We start from the raw sequence: 20,439 nt of genomic DNA on the forward strand, positions 1-20,439 counted from the left end.
TACATTATGTCAATGACTGTATTTGCAGTCAACTAATATAAATAAAAAGTAGACGGTAATGTGATTTTATTTCTGTTATCTTCTTAAGCTGGCTTCTCCGACCCCATGTTCCCTACCTCTAACTGTTCTGTGGAGCATTCTCTATGTCCTGTTACAATTTTTCACGCTCTTACGGAAACATCTTGTATATATAATTGAGTGTATTTTTATATGGACTCAAATTCCAATACCGACGCCACGTTTACAACTGTAACACATGGAGCTCTAACATACGACTTACAGTTTACGAGAACACTGAAGCCAGCTCCTCGTTCAACTTCCAGTTGTACGCCTTACTGACACGAGTCACCTTGTGAAGGCTTCTTGGAATAGCAGTTAAAATGTGGGTTGTTTTATTACATATGAATCGACCACACATTTATTGAAAAGATAATCCATAACTACTCTTGTGTACCACCCCAGAACCGAAACTCTTGTACATACTATGAGACAGAAAACTTAGAGACTCTCACTGTATAGAGGGGATACTCTACCGGAAATGCATGTCACGCGAGAGGCCTATGAATACGAGTATGCTGTGTGCCAAGGCAGAACACCGAGATTCTGTAATGGTTTCAAATGGTTCAAATGGCTCGGAGCACTATGGGATTTAACATCTGAGGTCATCAGTCCCCTAGAACTTAGAACTCAAAAATGGTTCAAATGGCTCTAAGCACTATGGGACTTAACATCTGAGGTCGTCAGTCCCCTAGAACTTAGAACTACTTAAACCTAAATAACCTAAGGACATCACACACATCCATGCCCGAGGTAGGATTCGAACCTCCGACCGTAGCAGCAGCACGGTTCCAGACTGGAGCGCTTAGAACCGCTCGGCCACAAGGTACGCAGATCGACTAAGCTCGAAGTACCAACGGAAAAAAAAACAGGGTGTACCAAATGAATTTACTGATTTTAACGCTTTGTAGCATTTATTCCATTGAACTTACGATTATAAAAAAATACATCAAATGAAAGAGCATCTGAAACAGTTTTGTTTGTGCAAAGGGAGGAATATGGAAAAAGTAAGGGTGACAGAAGAATGTATTGAAGCAGTGAGAGTCTTGCACGATTATCCCCAAGAAGTAAGTTCGGAAGACGAGTCGTGAAGAATACACTTACAACTACATCCTTGCCGTTTGCAGTTGTTATAACCTGTAAAGCACACACACTAGAGTTTCCGTGCCAACTCCGCAAACGAAATGTTGCTGCATGACGATGAAGATTGACTGGATCGTGTCGTCTTCAGTGACGAATCGACATCTCATCTGAGTGGAAATGTGAACACACGCAGCGACGTTGTACCCGACCGCCGTATTGGCAGCAAGGGGCCGGATGACAAAGCTTGTTTTGCATCACCTCCATGTTCACACACGACCCGACGCCACGCAATTTCTGCCTTTGGGGGTTCATAAAGGATCACGTGTATGACCCTCCGCAACCAATTGGGCTACCCGACTTTAGAAACAGTATTCTTGCAACAATTACTCCAGACACACTGATCAAGATTTTTCAACAAGCCCGTCGATTCGATGTGCGGCGAATGGTGCTCACATTGAACTCTTGTCATAAAAATTGTTTGAGTTGCTCTTTCATTTGACGTATTATTTATAATTGCGAGTTGAATGTAATAAACACTAAACAATCTTAAAACCCGTATATTCATTTTGAATCATCCTGGATATTAAATCAACGATAGGTAACACAGCAGCAATACAGTAACACATTAAAACAACGTGTAAATGTTTAACAAAACTCACACAAAACGGTCTCAGAGAAGCAAAGGTAGCTCTACTCGTTAGACAGCGTTCTGTAGTAAAACCATGCTGTTCCTCAAACCAGAAATTACGAAGTAGCTTCTAGTTTACCAATACTGGGGGCGTCTTCTTCCTCTTACGCATCAACTTCCTCTCATCTCCCTGTTACTTCTAAGATCCGTTTCTCTCTCTCTCTCTCTCTCTCTCTCTCTCTCTCTCTATCTATCTATCTATCTATCTATCTATCTATGTATCTATCTCTACCTCTCCCCTAAATCCACGTATCGCAGTACCGTAGCATACCGCAGAGGAGCCAAAACGAAGGGCAGTATCGTGCGATAATACGCTTTCATCAGCGCCTGAAATACTACAACTGTGTCAGACCAATCCAGGCTAAACAGTTAAAGAAACCATATCCAAAGATTTCCTGTCGCAAGGTGTTTCAGGATTATACGTATACGAGAAGAATTACTTAACATACATGATAATTGTTTAACATTACTATGATTCAATAAAAAGTGGGCTCGTCCGGGATTTGAACCCGGGACCTCTCGCACCCTAAGCGAGAATCATACCCCTAGACCAACGAGCCACGATGTGGGTGGGCTTTTGCTGAGTGTTTTCTCAACGGAACCGGTTCTGTCCGGTTGGCCGAGCAAACGTGTTAGTGGCGATAAAAGCCAAGCACGCTGCAAGGAGACAGGCACGCAGCGCCTTATCCGAAGCATCGGGCCTCCTTGTTGATCAACGTTGCAAGGACATCAGCGAGATTTCGACACAGAGCGGCTAGTGTAGCACATCCAGCATGAGTTCCGAAATCGTTAACTGTGCGATTGCCAACTCGCTGAATATCCTGAAAGTGATGCATTAAGGCGGATGCAACATTTCCTGACTTCTTAAGAGCACTTGACTCTTTATCACACCAACATTTACTAACATAACTACGGTAATATGGAGTATCAAACAAAAATTGTGATTCGACTGACGACATATTGCTAGGAAGGACGCAGCCTGTTACCCTCGAACTGACACTCATCGACATATTTAGAGATGAATGTAGGCATACTCAAAGGAACTATGTTCGTATCTTTGCTGTCCATGTAGATTTCAAAGTGGTACAAATATTGGCAGAAAATTATGCCTTGGATTATAGCGTAATGCCAACAAAACAAATATCAGCAATAACGCAAATACCGGAGGTGAAAAACAGCATTCTATGATTAAAGATTTGCAACTTTCTTTAAATGTACAGAAAGGTAAAAGTGTGCCCTTTAGAAAACACGGAAAGGTACTATCCTATGACTAGAGTATCACTCATAGCTGGAACCAGTCAACTCCTACAAATATTTGGATGTAATAATTGATATGGATAATGAAATGATCACAAAGGCTTAGATGCAGGTAAAGCAAGCTGTTGACTTCTGGTCACTGGCAGAGTACCGGGAATTCGTAGTCTCTAAACGAGACTGTTGACGAAACAGCTGTACCCCCCATCTTAGAATGTTGCCCTAGTGTGACAGACTCATGCCAAATAGACCTAGGACAAGCAATACAAAGAATGCCGCTCCGAGTGCTCAGAGGTTTGATTCACGATGGAGCGACACAGAAATGCTGGTAAAGCGCTAAGTACTCACTGCCATGCAATTAACAGTGGTCTGCAGATTACGCTTATGTTTGTAGATACAGACATCGTGGTGCTTCTTTTTCGGTGTTGATAAATGCACTTAATTAACTCCGTTACTGACAGATAGATACATATCTTTATCTTTATGTGACGCTTAATTGGTAACCGATAACGGCGAACGAAATTGCAGTTTGTAGCCAATGCATCTCTGTAGGCTACGCATCAATAGGCCGTGGAGGAATAAGTTATTTGTAAATTTTCGGTAAGCCGTATAGCCTTGGCGGTGCAGCAGAACGGGGAAGGGATACGTCGGGAAACGTGCCGCCATTCTACCGGAAATACACACCCAGAAAGCGCAAAGACCTGCCATTCGAGTGCTACAGAATGATCCTGCAAGAGGCATTCTGCCTGCAGACGAAGGAAGTTTCACTGTCAGGGTACAATCACAAAACGTACAATTTACTCGAGGATACAGCATAGAGGTAATTAAAAGGAAACCCGGACAACAGTGTAAAAAGGAAGACGATCGAGCTTCAGCGCAAGTCCCTGCAGAAGGAAATCATAGAAAAGCTTCGATCACAGTATATTGTAACCGCAGTATGTATACTTACGTACCAGATGGTCAAACATCAGGAACTCTATACATTTGAGGCGCTGAGAACCATAAAGGTTCAAAGCACAGAAACAAAGTTTCGAGAAAGATAAATGTTTCTGAAAATCAGACTTACAGACAAACCACTAGTCTCATAAGCCTGAACGGTTTTTTACGAAGTCTCTGTGCCCTAAAATTCATATGAAAAAAATAATATTCCCACTTTATGTTATGAAATATTAATTAATATTTAAATTACATTTATTATCAATTTTAATTCACAAAATTTACATACAAAGACTACTGACAGTAGAGTCTTTTGACAGTTGTAAGGTTTGTAATTAACTAGAATCAAAACGTAAAGAAGAGATACTGGATGTAACACAGACACACACACACACACACACACACACACACACACACACAGTTATGACCTATTGCAACGCTTCATGGTCCTCGTTATCACCATTTTCATTAAGAACATTCTGTGGCTGGAGATTCAGATAAAACTGCTGATACACCTCCGATTACGAAATACTAGTGCTACATACCTGATGTAGACACTAAATTATGTTGGCAAACCTAGATAACTATTGAGCAGGGCAGAACAACAAAATTGTGCTTTGTGCTTTGGGCCCATATGGAAAGGAATTTTCATGATATTAATGGGACAGCCTTTCATGAATGTTCATATATACAGTGTGGGGCTACAGATATAAAGGAAGTTGGTTCATCATAAAGGTCAGCAGATGTCAAGAGTATGCATACATAATCTAAAATAAGGTAATGGTGTCTTTAGGCCCTTACAATTCTCAGCGCCTCATTTCATTCAGCTGCTGCAAGAACTTCGCGTTCGCAACCAGGAACTTATGGTGAGCTTTAATGTCATTTTCCTTTTCACGGAAGTGCCCCATGCCGATTCCGTCTAGCTGATAATGGAAAAATCTAACGCAACAATGACTAACCTCTTCGAATTCGTCCTCACATCTACATTCCTTCTCGTCAGCGGCGACTGTTACAAGCAAACGGTTGTCGTCACCTTGGGGTGCCCACTGTCACGCTGATGTGGCAAACGCATTCATGGTGGATGTCGAAGACAAAGCTCCGAGAAAGCTACATGGAGGCTCACATGCTTTTTAAGATGTGCTTGTGAAACCGTTGTGGTGTGCCTACAAGAGACAAAGGTTTCAGGTATTTCTCGAATCTCTCAACTCTCTGCATCCCAGCATCAGATTCTCTATGGAGGTGGAAAAAAAACGGCGAAATCCCTTTTTGGACACCGTAATGTGATATTTCTGGCTTTGGAGCCATAAGAGCTGAAGCTTAACTTCATACTTAGGTTGAGAGTGCATCAGAAGTGGTACGACATCAGAAGTGGAATGAAACGCAGGCAAGAGGTGGTACATTGAGTACCATATCCGTGAGCATATGCTCCAGTTTAGTATGAGAATAATCTGATAGGCTGGCACTACAGAGCCATATGCCAAATCTCTTAAGCTCATTTATTAATCTTTTATAAAGTATCATCCAGGTTTAATTATCAATCATACCAACTGACCTATCATCCACTTATTTCAGATATTTGTATAACGGTTTTCATTAGCTTTAGATTAACAGTATCCTCACGGAGCACTTCCTGCACCTTCGGCTCCCGCAAAAAGTGCGCGGCAAGCGAAGTGATCCGGGCTGACCTCTTCAGTCTGTCAGGGAGGGCCATAAGGTACATTTCGCGTTATGTGCCGCACGATTAAGATCTTAGTTGTGCGCGGTATAGAATGGTATTAAGTAATAGCGACTCTGCATGTTGAGCAGAGAGAACCTTACTTTTGTGAATGTAATTTCTCCAAGGTACTTAATGTACAAGACCTATTAGTGTTTCTAGTATGGAGTGGGATACGAGTGATTTTGTAGGTACGCTTTTTGAAAAAAAAATGGTTCAAATGGCTCTGAGCACTATGGGACTCAACTGCTGTGGTCATAAGTCCCCTAGAACTTAGAACTACTTAAACCTAACTAACCTAAGGACAGCACACAACACCCAGCCATCACGAGGCAGAGAAAATCCCTGGCCCCGCCGGGAATCGAACCCGGGAACCCGGGAACCCGGGCGTGGGAAGCGAGAACGCTACCGCACGACCACGAGATGCGGGCACGCTTTTTGACAATACATTGTCTATAATTCGATGCTTTGTATGGAACGTGATTCGTATGATAAACAGAAAAGCATCTGATGTCCCAAACTGAAATTTGACAGATCATTTCATACAGTTCAGAGCCTTAGGTATCTCATTAATTTCTTACAGTCTCATCTCAAGAAAAACCTATTCACGACCTAAGGGCTACACCCACACTGGGACAAGGACATCTTTACAAGGCATCGGGTTGGTGAAATCATTACAGCGGGCTGCTGTGGCCCAGCGGTTCTACGCCGGAACCGCGCTGCTGCTACGGTCGTAGGTTCGAATCCTGTCTCGGGCATGGATGTGTGTGATGTCCTTAGGTTAGTTAGGTTTAAGTATTTCTAAGTTCTAGGGGACTGATGACCTCAGATGTTAAGTCCCATAGTGCTCCGAGCCATTCGAAACCATTACAGAATCTCGGTGTTCTACCTTGGCACATAGCATATTCATAGGCCTCTCGCGTGACATGCATTTCCGGTAGAAATGCGCACAGCTACACGTCATCGGTGCTAACACAAAGGAGGGAATGTACGAAGGAGGAGTGCCTGTGTTGCACTGGCCACTGACTGCGTTCGCCGCATTTGGTTGTTAGTTTAGTGACGGTCACTGTGGCAGCGTTCCCCCTCTATCTGTCATTCGCATTAACGCTGTACTAGTAATGTGCAAATCGTACGGCACTATGGGACACAGAGTGTACAGGAAAGCCACCCACACTGATTTGTATCTCCACGTCTTCAGCTGCCTCATCGTTCACAGTGTGAGGGTGTGCTACGTATCCTGGTCCACAGGGCCCGTGCAAAACCGGACAAAGGGACCTAGGGAGCTCAATCACCTTAAGGACGTGTTTCAGAGGAACGTATACGGTGAGAGGCAAACCCCAAGTGCTTTCAGGCAGAAGGTACAGGCCCAGAAAAATAGAACACGACGAGGATGATAAGATAATAGCCCATGAGTCATACGGCAGTAAAATACCGAACAAAATCAGCAGAATCTTCAATAGCTGTAACATTAAATGCATTGTCTGTTCACTTCCGAAACCGGTTGTACTATTAGGTACAGTGAACGATGCCTTCGGCCTCCGTAAACGAGATGTTTAGCGTATTCCGTGCAAATGCCGTAATGTATACGTCGGGCATATTGTTTGGACAGTTTAAGAAAGGTGCCAGGAGCTTAGGCGGCACACCGAACTGAAGCATCTAATGAATTCCGCCACCGCAGAGCATCGCATAGCTACAGGGGACCAGTGAAGTATGATCAAAAGACCTCGTAGCTTTGACACTGTGTTCTAAACGAGACTGTTGAAGTACGAGTAGCCGACGGCCTGATCAGTAGACAGTAGCTCCACTGTAAGTTGCTTCACTGTCAGTAAAGCGTGAGAGCCAGCACTGAGCCACCGGAAGTCACAACGTGGGTCAAGAGACACTTCCGCGTCCGACGCAGCGGCAGAAGCCCTGAGGGACTGGAGTTCACTCCCGGCTTCTGGCGAAAGCGTCGCCCCTTCCCCACCCCCACCACTACTCCACGCAACGCGCCGTGCGGCCGCGTAGTGAGGGAAGGAGTCGGAAGCGTTGAAGGAGGCACGATGTAGCACAAACACTCAGTCTTCAGGTGTCACTTGAAGATGACGCAAGGTGCGCTGTCGAAATATCGTTTTACACAGACGACACCACCCGGCTCGTCACGCGAGAGTAACACAAACAGCTGGTTCGGCGAGAAGACTCAAGATCACACGTGACTATTGTTGACAGAAAACTCTTCCTGGTGTTAGCTTTACCATAAGTACAGCCAAACAAACCTCCCACTTTGCTTGAAACGTCACGACTGATATACTGTGTTGTACTCTTTTGTGTTGCTGTTCGCCTTTTTATCGTTGAGAACTTTAGAGATACTTTGTCTGCCCTTAATTAATAGACAGAAATTTTAGGCAATATTTATTACTTTAGAAATAAGCAGTCTTATTGAAAAGTAAGAGCTAGTAAATAACACCAGCAATCTTTTTCGCTTAATAAAACAGTGCTCGTGTTCGTCCAGCTCTTGAGCTCGCAAGTAGAGCATTAGTTTCAGCTTGGATCCTAATCATTCTGTATTAAAGATGTAAAGGGCTTCAGTTTTGTAACAGGTGAAAATATGGTTTACTCTTAAGACATAATTACTTATGTGTAGTGCAGTTTACAGCAGGAAGAATTCCGGTAATGCCATTACAAATGCTTTGTCAAAAGAACGCACTGATATTATTTTCATCTTTGTACCTTTAATAGAGTGCGAGTTAGGGAGAGGTGAATGAAACTTTAGATTAAGAGCGTGTTCTTACTTGTTCGTGATGACTATGCTTGGCACTTCCACGTGTTGCAGCCCAAGTGTGAATCCTGCTCTGATTTTGGAAACTTTACAAATCTGGCTGGTAAGATATGATCACTTTAAAGCTACAATTGTCAAAGTATGTTGAGCATGGCAGGATCCTGTACCATTTTGTGAAATCCATATTTGATTCAATCAGTAGTTGCTTATTTCTTTCTCCAAGACAATGTACCCAAGAACAGAAACAAACATCTGCCATACTGGGATACTTAGTTGCTCCCAATTTTATTTTCGGATAGGATGTTGGAACATCCGATTTTTTGTTTAAAAAACGAATAAATCAAAATTTAAATGTCACAGCCATGGAGAAGTGTATTTCCTGGACTTTTATAAGGCATTCAGTTGTGTTATTCACGGTAATGTCGGCGAGAAAATCAAATAGGATAGTGTTAGGAACCTGGTTACTAATTGATAGCATTCCAGCTAGAACAGGCCTGACCAAACAACGTTAAGCGAGCGCAGGTGCTCTCCGCCGAGCCCCTGTCTAGCGCTCCGAACGCAGTGGCGACTGCAGCTGAGAGTTGAAGAGGAACAGGCAAATAGAGGCTGCAGCCGGACTCATTCAAAGCACTTTGCTGGCAATACTACATGCATTAAATTAGATTTACGTTCTGCGTTAGGAACAGTATGGAGTCTATACACTTGGCCAAAAAGAAAAAAAATAGCAGCCACATAATTCAATGCAGAACGGGAATTTCCTTGCCTCCTGTATCATTTAAACGGCATGAAAATTGCTAAATATGCCATCACACCATTACGATCTGGATAACGTACTGCAATATCATGACAACACCAGCCATAAAAGCGGTATGATGCGCTTGTTTTCTGGGGATCAGCAGAGAAAGGTGGCCATTGGGGAAATATCTCAGTGAACGGCAAGTAGAATGGTGACAAATCTTTTGTGGTCGACATTATCAATTATTTGAATTCATCAAGGGTCTTAGGCCAACGGGAGAATTATTTGGTAACAGATATGGCGTACAAGTGTGACGCTATCGAACAAAAAGTAGTCATATAGAAAACTCAGCTTGAAGTTCATGACATGGGACGTTTCCTGGAATTCAAGGCATCTATTTGTCGTCCACACATAACTATCTTTGAGTAACTGAAATATTTCGTCGTGATTAGTCAAAGAGATTCCCATACAGCGCACGACTGGGACTGGATTTCGATTTATTTGTCAGACTGTTCTCACCTTTGGCTGCTGATATACCTCATCACTTCCATCTCGAGCTGACAGACACACAGTATAGCATGCAACTAAATGGCCTGTTTGTCCAATCCAAGAATTTGCAAGACTTTCATAAAATGTGACCCCAAGAGCAAAATCCTCGACTGCACAGACAAACTGCTAAACTTATTTCAATGTTTGTTTCGACACATGTGTACGAAGGTATTTTCTTCTGTTACGAAACTGACAAAGCACAGCTAACGTTAAGGTTTAACAGATTTTAAGATTTTAATTTGCGTAACTCCATGTGCTTGTATCATGAAGCATAGTTCCAGATATATTATATATTTCTAAAATTAAAATGCATATATATATATATATATATATATATATATATATATATATATATGTGTGTGTGTGTGTGTGTGTGTGTGTGTGTGTGTGTGTGAGCATTGTATTTTAATGTTTAATGCCTGTATATGTAGGGTTTTGCAGTTGCAATCACCATATTAACATTATCTACTGTTCTTATTTAATGAAGTATTAAAAGTTATTGTTTTAGCAGAAAAAACGAAAGTTGAAAATGAACACACATGATAAACCCCTGCTTATGAAAGAGTGCTGCAATATTCGCCTTTTAAAAGTAGTTGCGTTGCATCGCATTGCAGACACGTCTTCGTAAGTTCCCCGCGCGTGTACCCTTCGGCATAGGGGCGTCTCACTCACGCAGCTGCTGGGAACTGCGCAGTGGTGGGGGAAGCCGGAGTGTTGAGCAAACAGCCTCATCTGCGCGCGAGGAGCGCGAGTGTTTCGTGGGAGCGCAAATCCTGGCCAGGCCTGAACCAGAAGAGTGTAGAGCGTTGGATTGCGAAACTCTGTCAGTGTACGTAGTGAATCAGCGTCTTCAGAGTGGGGATTAAGCGGAATGTGTGAAATACAGAGATCAATACTGAATCAATGTTGTTCTTGGTATACAACTGCATAAAAAATCTGGAACTACATTTACAAGGAAGTAAAATAATCAAAAAATGGTTCAAATGGATCGAAGCACTATGGGACTTAACACCTGCGGTCATCAGTCCTCTAGACTTAGAACTACTTAAACCTAACTAACCTAAGGACATCACAAACATCAATGCCCGAGGCAGGATTCGAACCTGCGACCGTAGCAGCAGCGAGGTTCCGGACTGAAGCGCCTAGAACCGCTCGGCCATAGCGGCTGGCGTACAATAATCACAGTTACAAGAAAGTTTAATGCAGACTCTTTAACACTATACATGCAAATACTTTTTTTCAAAGTACCAGTCTCTATGAACTGACTTTTGCTAAATTTAGATACAATATAATACAAGCTAAACGCTAACCAAAATTCTATTAATAATGAATGAAGGGGAAATCAATAAACGAAGCAGAGTTTACCTATCCCTTGCATGGGTATGTTCATAAGAAAATCCACTGGAAGTTACATGTTACGGATCGCAGTTATCTAAGCTTTGCAGTTTATGTGTAACGGGCTTAAGTACACTTTCGACTTTTGCTGGAACCGAGTGATCGGAGTTCTGTTGCAGGCTGTGGGCTTCGAACCCTGTATAATCGAGCTTCTAATTCAGTGCTGTCTTCTTCCTGGGCTTTGAATACTGTTACGACCCATTCACATTATTCAGCATAGTGGTAACTGGAACAGGATATTGTCATGTCATAGAGTGTGTATTCTGAAGAAATGAAGGAACATGTGAGACAGTACGCACACAACGACTTATCTTAGAAGATAGACTGAAGAAACACAAACCTACATTTGCAGCAAGTGTATCTTTGCAGAATAATTACAATATTGACGTGAATACTCTCTGAAGGAAGCAGGAATAAAATAAAACTTGTGGTATGTTATCTACAACTAGCACAAAAACCAGACTGAAATTATAAGAGTGGAATTACAAGAAAGGGAGACAATAATTGAGAAGGGAATGAGACAGTGTTGGAGTTTATTCCTCACTTTGCTCAACCTATAAATTGAACAAATAGTAAACAAAAGCAAGCAGAAACATTTGTGCGTGGTGAAAACGCGCTCGCCAGTACAAGGCTGAGTTCAAGAGAAGCATTTCTGAATAACATAAATTTGATAACAGCTAATACAAAATTAAGTGTTAGAAAGTCTGTTCTGAAGGTATTCGAAAAAAAGATCATGTAAATAGCGGACAGCAAACGTCATAGAATATGAAAGAATCGTTGGAGCTCTTCTGAAGAATCAAGCAACCGTTCCGTAACTTTAATGGTCTGCACGCTGCCAAACGATAAAATCGAACTGCGAGACACAGCTGCATGAAGGTCTTCTAAGGTAGTGAAAAATGGACGATAAACATTGCAGACAAGAAGAGAGTACCAGCTTTTGATATCTGGTGTCTCAGAAATATGCTGAAGATTAGATGGATAACTGGTAAACAGGTACCGAAGCAAGTTGAGGAGAAAAGAAATATTTTATGTACGTTGAGTACGAGGAGAGGCAGGTTGATTGCATACACCCTGGGCTACCAAGGAGTAGTCAGTTTGGTAACGGAGTGATGTGTGAGGAGTAAAAGTTGTAGAGGAGGAACAAGGAATGATTGCAGTAGGCAGGTTCAAGCAGATGTTGGTTTCAATAGCTACGCATACCTGCCAAGTCTTGCACAGAACACACTAGCTTGGTGAATTGCCTGTAATCAGTCTTCGGACTGAAGACCACAACAACACAGCATCTGGGACGTCTTTCTCTATCGTGCCGCAACACGTTCAGTTTTGTAGATTTTGTAGATTTCGCGTGTTCGAATAGCAGATGTGTACCGTTGTTTTTTATGGTACAGTGGTGAATTTGCTACTTGCATGGTGCACCTCTATAATAGAATTCCAGGCTTTCCAATCTTTATATATACATCAAAGTGCGGAACGCTAAGAATGAGTAATATACGGCAACCACACCATCCAGTTCACACAGACTTTTTTAAAAAAGATCAATAAAATATTTATTGTGACGTTAACAGCAGTGATACTACGGGAAAAACAGTACAAGGATCTCGCGAAAAAAGCAATGTGAGTTTCTCTTCATGTCTAGCGAACTCAGCGTATGAATGTGACATCTTTAAATCGAAAAACAGATCATGTGAATAGCGGACAGCAAACGTCATAGAATATGAAAGAATCATTGGAGCACTTCTGAAGAATCAAGCAACCGTTCCGTAACTTTAATGGTCTGCACGCTGCCAAACGATAAAATCGAACTGCGAGACACAGCTGCATGAAAAGATTGTTAAATACAAAAGAGCGGCCAATTTTACTTCGTCCCCAGACACTGGTAATGGAGTCAGCGTCTTTAGTGTTGCAGCTGGTGCGCTGCCTTACTTAGGTCCCGTTGCTTTAAGCGCTACTACCCTTTCAATTATGCACGTCTTCCTTGCGAGCGTTTTAGTGCTTTGGTGTTAACGACGCGGGTCGTCCAAGTTCAGCTCAGCTGGCGCCCTCTGTTCTCGACTTTAACAGACTGTCCTCTAGGATTTACTTCCGCGTCGCCCTAGCCCGTCATCTAAGAGCTGCGCCATCTTACTCACGAGGCAAATTCGACGTTATAGAATCGTAACGTTTATCACAGTAATGACTTCGTACCAGAACGTACAGCACGTGGTAAGTTAAGTTTCAGGTCATTGTTCTATTGCCCCGACTTTCATAGCTCTTTTCTCAACTATACATTAGCTTATCTGTTCCTTTCTTTAGTTTCTTAAGACCCCCCCCCCCCCCTTTTGTCCTGTACTCGTCGCTGAAGACACGGTTCACTTCGTTTCGGATGATATTAAAGATATAAACCTATTTCAGTGTCACCAACTTTCCAGCAAGCCACAGTGAACGCCCGTTCCTTTGTCCATCCAAGTGCTATATTTTTAAATTTATTTATTTTTTCAGATATCGATTGATTCACTATTTACTGGCTAAAGCAGGCCCTTTGTGGTACTTAAAATTCGCAACCAGGCTTTTAAACAAACAGACGTGATGAAGAAATTAACAAAAACAATTATAAACAAAAACCGAACGTAATATAAGTTTACCTCCAACTTAACTTATCCTAAAACTAACCTATCGCCATAATGAGTCAGCTCAGCGTCACTGGCAAAGACTGAGGGTTCCAGGCAACCAGTGTAGCACCCTAACCAGAAATGACCGCCAATAACATCCATAGTCCAGTACGTCATATCAGTCCATCTAAATTACACTACTGGCCATTAAAATTGCTACACCAAGAAGAAATGCAGATGATAAACGAGTATTCATTGGACAAATATATTATACTACAACTGACATATCATTACATTTTCACGCACTTTGGGTTCATATATCCTGTCAAATCAGTACCCAGAACAACCACCTCAGGCCGTAATAAGGGCCTTGATACGACTGGGCATTGAGTCAAACAGAGCTTGGATGGCGTGTACAGGTACAGTTGCCCAGGGAGCTTCAACACGATACCACAGTTCATCAAGAGTAGTGACTGGCGTATTGTGACGAGCGAGTTGCTCGGCCACCATTGACCACACGTTTTCAGTTGGTGAGAAATCCAAGAAATGTGCTGGCCAGGACAGAAGTCGAACATTTTCTGTATCCAGAAAGCGTAAGTAGGCTGTTTGGGCTTTTTTATTGGTAACGCCACGTAGCGCTCTGTAGGAAAATCACTGGCTGTGCTGTGTGAAGCCCGTGGCTGGTTTGCATTGTTGTTTGCTATTGTAGTGTTGGGCAGCTGGATGTGAACAATGCGTAGCGTTGCGCAGTTGGAGGTGAGCCGCCAGCAGTGGTGGATGTGGGGAGAGAGATGGCGGAGTTTTGAGAGCGGATGATCTGGACGTGTAAGACTGGATGTCATGAACTGATTATATGTACTTTTGAACACTATTAAGGTAAATACATTGTTTGTTCTCTATCAAAATCCTTCATTTGCTAACTATGCCTATCAGTAGGCATAGTTAGCAAATGACTTCAGTAGTTAGAATCTTTTATTTAGCTGGCAGTATTGGCACTCGATGTATTGCAGTAGTTCGAAGATTTTTGTGAGGTAAGTGATTCATGAAAGGTATACGTTATTGTTAGTCAGGGCCGTTCTTTTGCAGGGATTTTTGAAAGTCAGATTGCGTTGCGCTAAAAATATTGTGTTTCAGTTTAGTGATGATCAAAATAAGTAAAGAGAGAAACGTCTGAGTACGTTCAGTTTTGCTCAGCTGTTTGAAAATCAAATAACGTAAGGTGTTTACCAGCACAGTAATTCAATAATTTTTCTAAGGAGACGTTTCAAAAGGCCCGTACAGGACTTGCAACATGCGGTCGTGCATTATCCTGCTGAAATGTACGGTTTCGCACGGATCGAATGAAGGGTAGAGCTACGGGTCGTAACACATCTGAAATGTAGCGTCCACTGATCAAAGTGCAGTCAGTGCGAACAAGAGGTGACCGAGACGTGTAACCAATGGCACACCATACCATCATGCGGGTGATATGCCAGTATGGCGATGACGAATACACGCTTCCAATGTGCATTCACCGCGATGTCGCCAAACACGGATGCGACCATCACGATGCTGTAAACAGAACCTGGATTTATGCGAAAAGATGACGTTTTGCCATTCGTGCACCCAGGTTCGTCGTCGACTACACAATCGCAGACGCTCCTGTCTGTGATGCAGCGTCAAGGGTAACTGCAGCCATGGTCTCGGAGCTGATAGTCTATGCTGCTGCAAACGTCGTCGAACCGTTCGTGCAGATGGTTGTTGTCTTGCAAACGTTCCCATCTATTGACTCAGGAATCGAGACGTGGCTGCACGATCCGTTCCAGCCATGCGGATAAGATGCCTGTCATCTCGACTGCTAGTGATACGAGGCTGTTGGGATCCAGCACGGCGTTCCGTATTACCCTCCTGAACCCAACGATTCCATACTCTGCTAACAGTCTTTAGATCTCGACCAATGCGAGCAGCAATGTCGCGATACGATAAACCGCAATCGCGATAGGCTACAATCCGATCTTTATGGTTCAAATGGTTCAAATGGCTCTGAGCACCATGGGACTCAACTTCTGAGGTCATTAGTCCCCTAGAACTTAGAACTAGTTAAACCTAACTAACCTAAGGACATCACAAACATCCATGCCCGAGGCAGGATTCGAACCTGCGACCGTAGCGGACTTGCGGTTCCAGACTGCAGCGCCTTTAACCGCACGGCCACTTCGGCCGACAATCCGATCTTTATCAAAGTCGGAAATGTGTTGGTACGCATTTCTCCTCCTTAGACGAGGCATCACAGCAATGTTTCACCAGGCAACGCCGGTCAACTGCAGTTTGTGTTAGAGAAATTGGTTGGTAACTTTCCTCATGTCAGTACGTTGTAGGTGTCGCTAACCGTCTTCGTGGTGTAGCAATTTTAATGGCGAGTAGTGTAAAATGTATAATTACCTTCAAATTGTGGGTAGTGTCACTTTGTGAGCTTAGGTTCGTAAGTTTCATGTAACCGCAATATAACTAACCCTTAATGACAATGAAAATCAACCACGCGGACATAACAATATACATATGAATAACCAGAATAACACGAGAATATCAAAACGATCTCCAAAATATCACAAATTTAACTCCAGTTCATCTGAAGACGCCTCAGCAGTTGCCGACACAGCTGGCAGACCTCCCACCCTTCCTTGCTGCTGCTGATCCGTCTGCTACTCTCGTCCCTATGCTGCAACGTTACCCTTGGCCTACATGCTGGTGTGTTGTGTACGTACATGTCGAGGTCCCTGTGACTGAAACAGTCTTCCAGCCTAAATACGTACATTTTAAGAATGGGGAAAAAACGAAGGAATTATTCGAAAGGGAGGGAAATCACTAGATGTGATGTACATGTACAGACAAACAAATGAGTACAATTTTAGAAAAAATGTTTTATTCAAGAGAAAGGGATTCAGAAATAATAACGCCTTGGTCCACCAGTAGCCCTTCAGTTACTCGGCTTGGAATTAATTAATAGAGTTTTTAAATGTTCTCCTGAGGGATATCGTGCCAAATTGTGACCAACTGACGCGTTAAATTCTCAAAATCCCAAACTAGTTGGAAGACCATGCTCTTAATGCTCAAAATGTTCTCAATTGGGCAGAGGTCCGACGACCTTGCTGGCCATGGTAGGGTTTCGAAAGCACCAAGACAAGCAGTAGAAACTCTCGCCATGTGCGGGCAGGCAGTACCTTGCTCAAATCTAAGCCCAGGATGATATACCAGAAAGAGAAACAAACCGTTGTCTGAGGCGTCTCCAGACACGTCTTCGCTGGTCTCGAGGGCTCAGTGTGAAGAGAGACTCGTCACTGATGATAATTCAACTCCAGTCAATGAGATTCCAGGCCGAAGACATGTCCGGAGACGCCCTGGACAGCTGTAAGATACCAACCTGACTATCGCCCGCCATATGGCCCGACGATCAGCAGAGATGGTCTGGGGTGACATTTCTTTTCATAGCAGGACGCCTTTGGTTGTTATCCGACGGCAAGGTTGCTAGATCTTTCCCCAATTGAGAATGTTTGGAGCATTATGGGCAGGGCCTTTCAACCATCTCGGGATTTTGACGATCTAACGCGCCAATTGGACAGAATTTGGCACAATATCCCTCAGGAGGACATCCAACTACTGTATCAATCAATGTGAAGTGGAATAACTGGATGCTTGAGGGCCAGAGATGGATTAACGCATTACTGACTTGCTCAATTTTTTAAGCTCTTTCTCTTGAATAAAGAACCAAATTTTCCTGAAATTGTAATGATATGTTTTTCTTGAGTGTACGTCACATCTACCGATATCGATACCATTCGGGTAATTCCTTCGTGGTGCGTTTTTTTTTTTTTACTTGGAATGAATGTGTCATTCCGAAGACAACCAGCTTACCGAGATTACTTAAACACAGAATTTTCATCACCTTCTTCCGTATATTTTCTGCAGTATTGTAGCCTTTGGAAGTCCTTGCAGCTGTGTTTCTCCTCTCCCCATTTATTCTCTTCACTATGCGACTGGAATAGCTATCGGTGCCTGCAATCTTCTCTGGCACAGCTTCTAATGAAATTTTTACTTCCTCATTTGCCTCTCCTCACATAAACTAAATCGTACTGCGTAAAATCCTCCTGCCTGATTATTAAGACTTTTTTCTGTAGGTACGGTGCGTGAATGTTGCGGTGCCATGCTGCCTAGTAAAGAGGTAACCACGATAACGCTCCAAGTGCACAGTTCGGCATGTCACCGCCTCTTCAGAATATAAATATGGAGTTATCCAGCGATCAGGACCGAATACCTTTCTGCATTACAACCACTCTATTTCTGCCCTTCCCCACTGCCAGTTATAGGGCTCAGACATTAGCGTGAGCACAAGAACGCCATTGCTAAATGTTCGAAGTGTGGGAAAAGTCTCCATTGTCGATGAGTCGCAATCATGTCAGTACATGCTGTTGTAGATAGGGTACCAGTATGTTAAACGCCATATCAAGAGGAGATATCTTGATTAACCACAGGGCACCATTTTAATAGGTGGTGGGGAAATTCTCTTGTGGGAGATATTTACAGCCCACCTGATTCATGATCTCTCCGTAACAAACGTACCTTTATTCGAACGTGTGCATCCGGTTTTTTACATACAAGAACCTGCAAATTGACTGAACCTTGGCAGCTCCTTCACAAATTAAAACTGTGTGCTGGAATGGGACTCTGACTGGGAAGTTTGTCTTTCGTAAGCTATTGCTCTTTCCAGCTGAGCTGTCCAAGCACGGCTCTCGAAGCACTTTTACGCTTTACTTTCACAAGTACCTCTCTGCTAACTTCCAGACATCAAAGGAGATCTCCTACACATTTTGTCGGACCAGCACTCCTGGAAGAAAGGATATTGTGGAGAAATGACTTAGCAACAGCCTTACAGACTGAACTTTCCGAGAACGACTTACGACCCGACAGCACAACTTCACTTCTGCCAGTACCTCTGTGCTACCTGCCAAAGCAATTGAAGCATGTGAATCAAAGCTTGAGCCTCAGTCCAGCCCATTTCTAATCTGACAGTAAGTTTCTAAACAATGCACACTCCGCTCCAGAGTAAAAGATTATTTCTGGATACTGTAACTGGTTCGAATGTCTTGAGTATTTATCAACCTCCTTGGAGGTTGCGATAATGCAGTATGTATGGTGGGGCAGCAGGTATGTAAAGACATCTTGGCAGCCGTAGTTACGTAAAAAAAACTGTGACAAAACCATACACAGTTTCTTATTACAAGCAGTACAGCAGTCAAAACACCGTGTTGCCTCGGTCAGCGCTCAGCCGCGCATGCTGACCCTGGACGTAGCTGTGTAGTTAGCTCAGCACGCGGCCTCAGGTTGCGATTGGCTCACCAACAAAGAGACACAAAAATTTTGTGTGTGTCTTTGATCACTTTATAAATTTGTGATCTAGACAAATAAAGTTTATTCTGTAAGGAGCCTTTAAACAGGACTATAAGCGACATAACGTGTGTGGATCTTTATGAAATGGTAACAAGGTAACAGCGCCGCAGACCCTCGTCCCTTCGTTTCGCAAACTTCTGCCTTGTTGTACCAAATGTAGCTCAGAAAAGGGTCGCTTGAAGGGAATCAGCGTGTGGTCTGCTGTTGTAGCGGCCAGACAACTTGTTTATGAAGCTATTCAGACTGTCCCAACGCATACGGCAGTCGGAAAAGAATATATGGTTTCCCTTTGCAGCCAACGAAGACCGAAGGGGTGAAATACCGTATAACACAGGCCTGCGTTGCGCAAGTCAGGGTTCCCTACAAACTTAATTACGGGTGTGTAGACAGCTCATCCATCCCGGGAATCGAGAACCTCTACCAGTTTTGCCTGTTATCGGCACTCATACTGGCTAGATATCGGTCACTGAAATTCTAAGAGTTTCGAGAATGTTTTAATTTCAAGTCTGAAATAGAATAACAAGTGACAAAAGAAATATTTTTGTGTGATATAATGACAAATTAACAATTCTCTGATTCTTACTTTTACTTCTACTGTGAACCCTACCTCCTTTCCAAATTTCATGATTCTAGATTGACAGGAAGTACACCAAAGCTTTTGATGAGCGATTTTTCGAGTGTCTACATCTACATAGATAATCCGTAAGACAATGTACGGTGCGTGGCGGAGGGAACCCTGTACCACTACTTGTCATTTCGTTTCGTGCTCCATTCGCAAATCAGCTTCAAATTTCGATCCTCTGGATTTTCTCAATAGCGTTATCCGGAAGAGAGAGTCACCTTCCCTCCAGAAATTCCCATTTGAGTTCTCGAAACATCTCCGTAATGCTTATGTGTTGTTCGAACCTGTCGGTAACAAATCTAGCAGCCCGCCCCTGAATTGCTTCGATGTATTCCTTCCATCCGACTTGGTACGTATCCAAAACACTCAAGAAGTACTCAATAATAGGTCGCATCAGCGTCCTATATGCTGTCTCTTTTACAGGTGAATCACTCTTTCCTAAAAGTCTCCCACTAAACCGCAATCGACCATCCCCCTTCCCTACCACAGTTCTCACATGCTCGTTCCACCTCATACCGCTTTTGCAACGTTACGCCCAGATATTTAAACGACTTGACTGTCAACCAGGACACTAGTAGTACAGTATCTGAAGCTTATAGGTTTGTTCTTCCTTGTCACCGCTCTTGATACGTCTA

The 20,439-nt window shown here is 43.1% G+C and overlaps 1 long non-coding RNA gene and 1 other non-coding gene across 2 annotated transcripts in view; both read right to left on the bottom strand.

The window, feature by feature from the left end:
* Positions 1-20,439, bottom strand: part of LOC126145889 (uncharacterized) — a 1,192,902-nt gene that overhangs the window by 77,950 nt on the left and 1,094,513 nt on the right. The gene's annotated exons all lie outside the window — the stretch shown is intronic.
* On the bottom strand, positions 2,317-2,388 carry Trnap-agg (transfer RNA proline (anticodon AGG)). The gene has a single exon. It is a non-coding gene; the product is annotated as a tRNA-Pro (tRNA).

Source organism: Schistocerca cancellata, chromosome 2, assembly GCF_023864275.1.
Source record: "Schistocerca cancellata isolate TAMUIC-IGC-003103 chromosome 2, iqSchCanc2.1, whole genome shotgun sequence".
NCBI classification, from domain to species: Eukaryota; Metazoa; Arthropoda; class Insecta; order Orthoptera; family Acrididae; genus Schistocerca; species Schistocerca cancellata.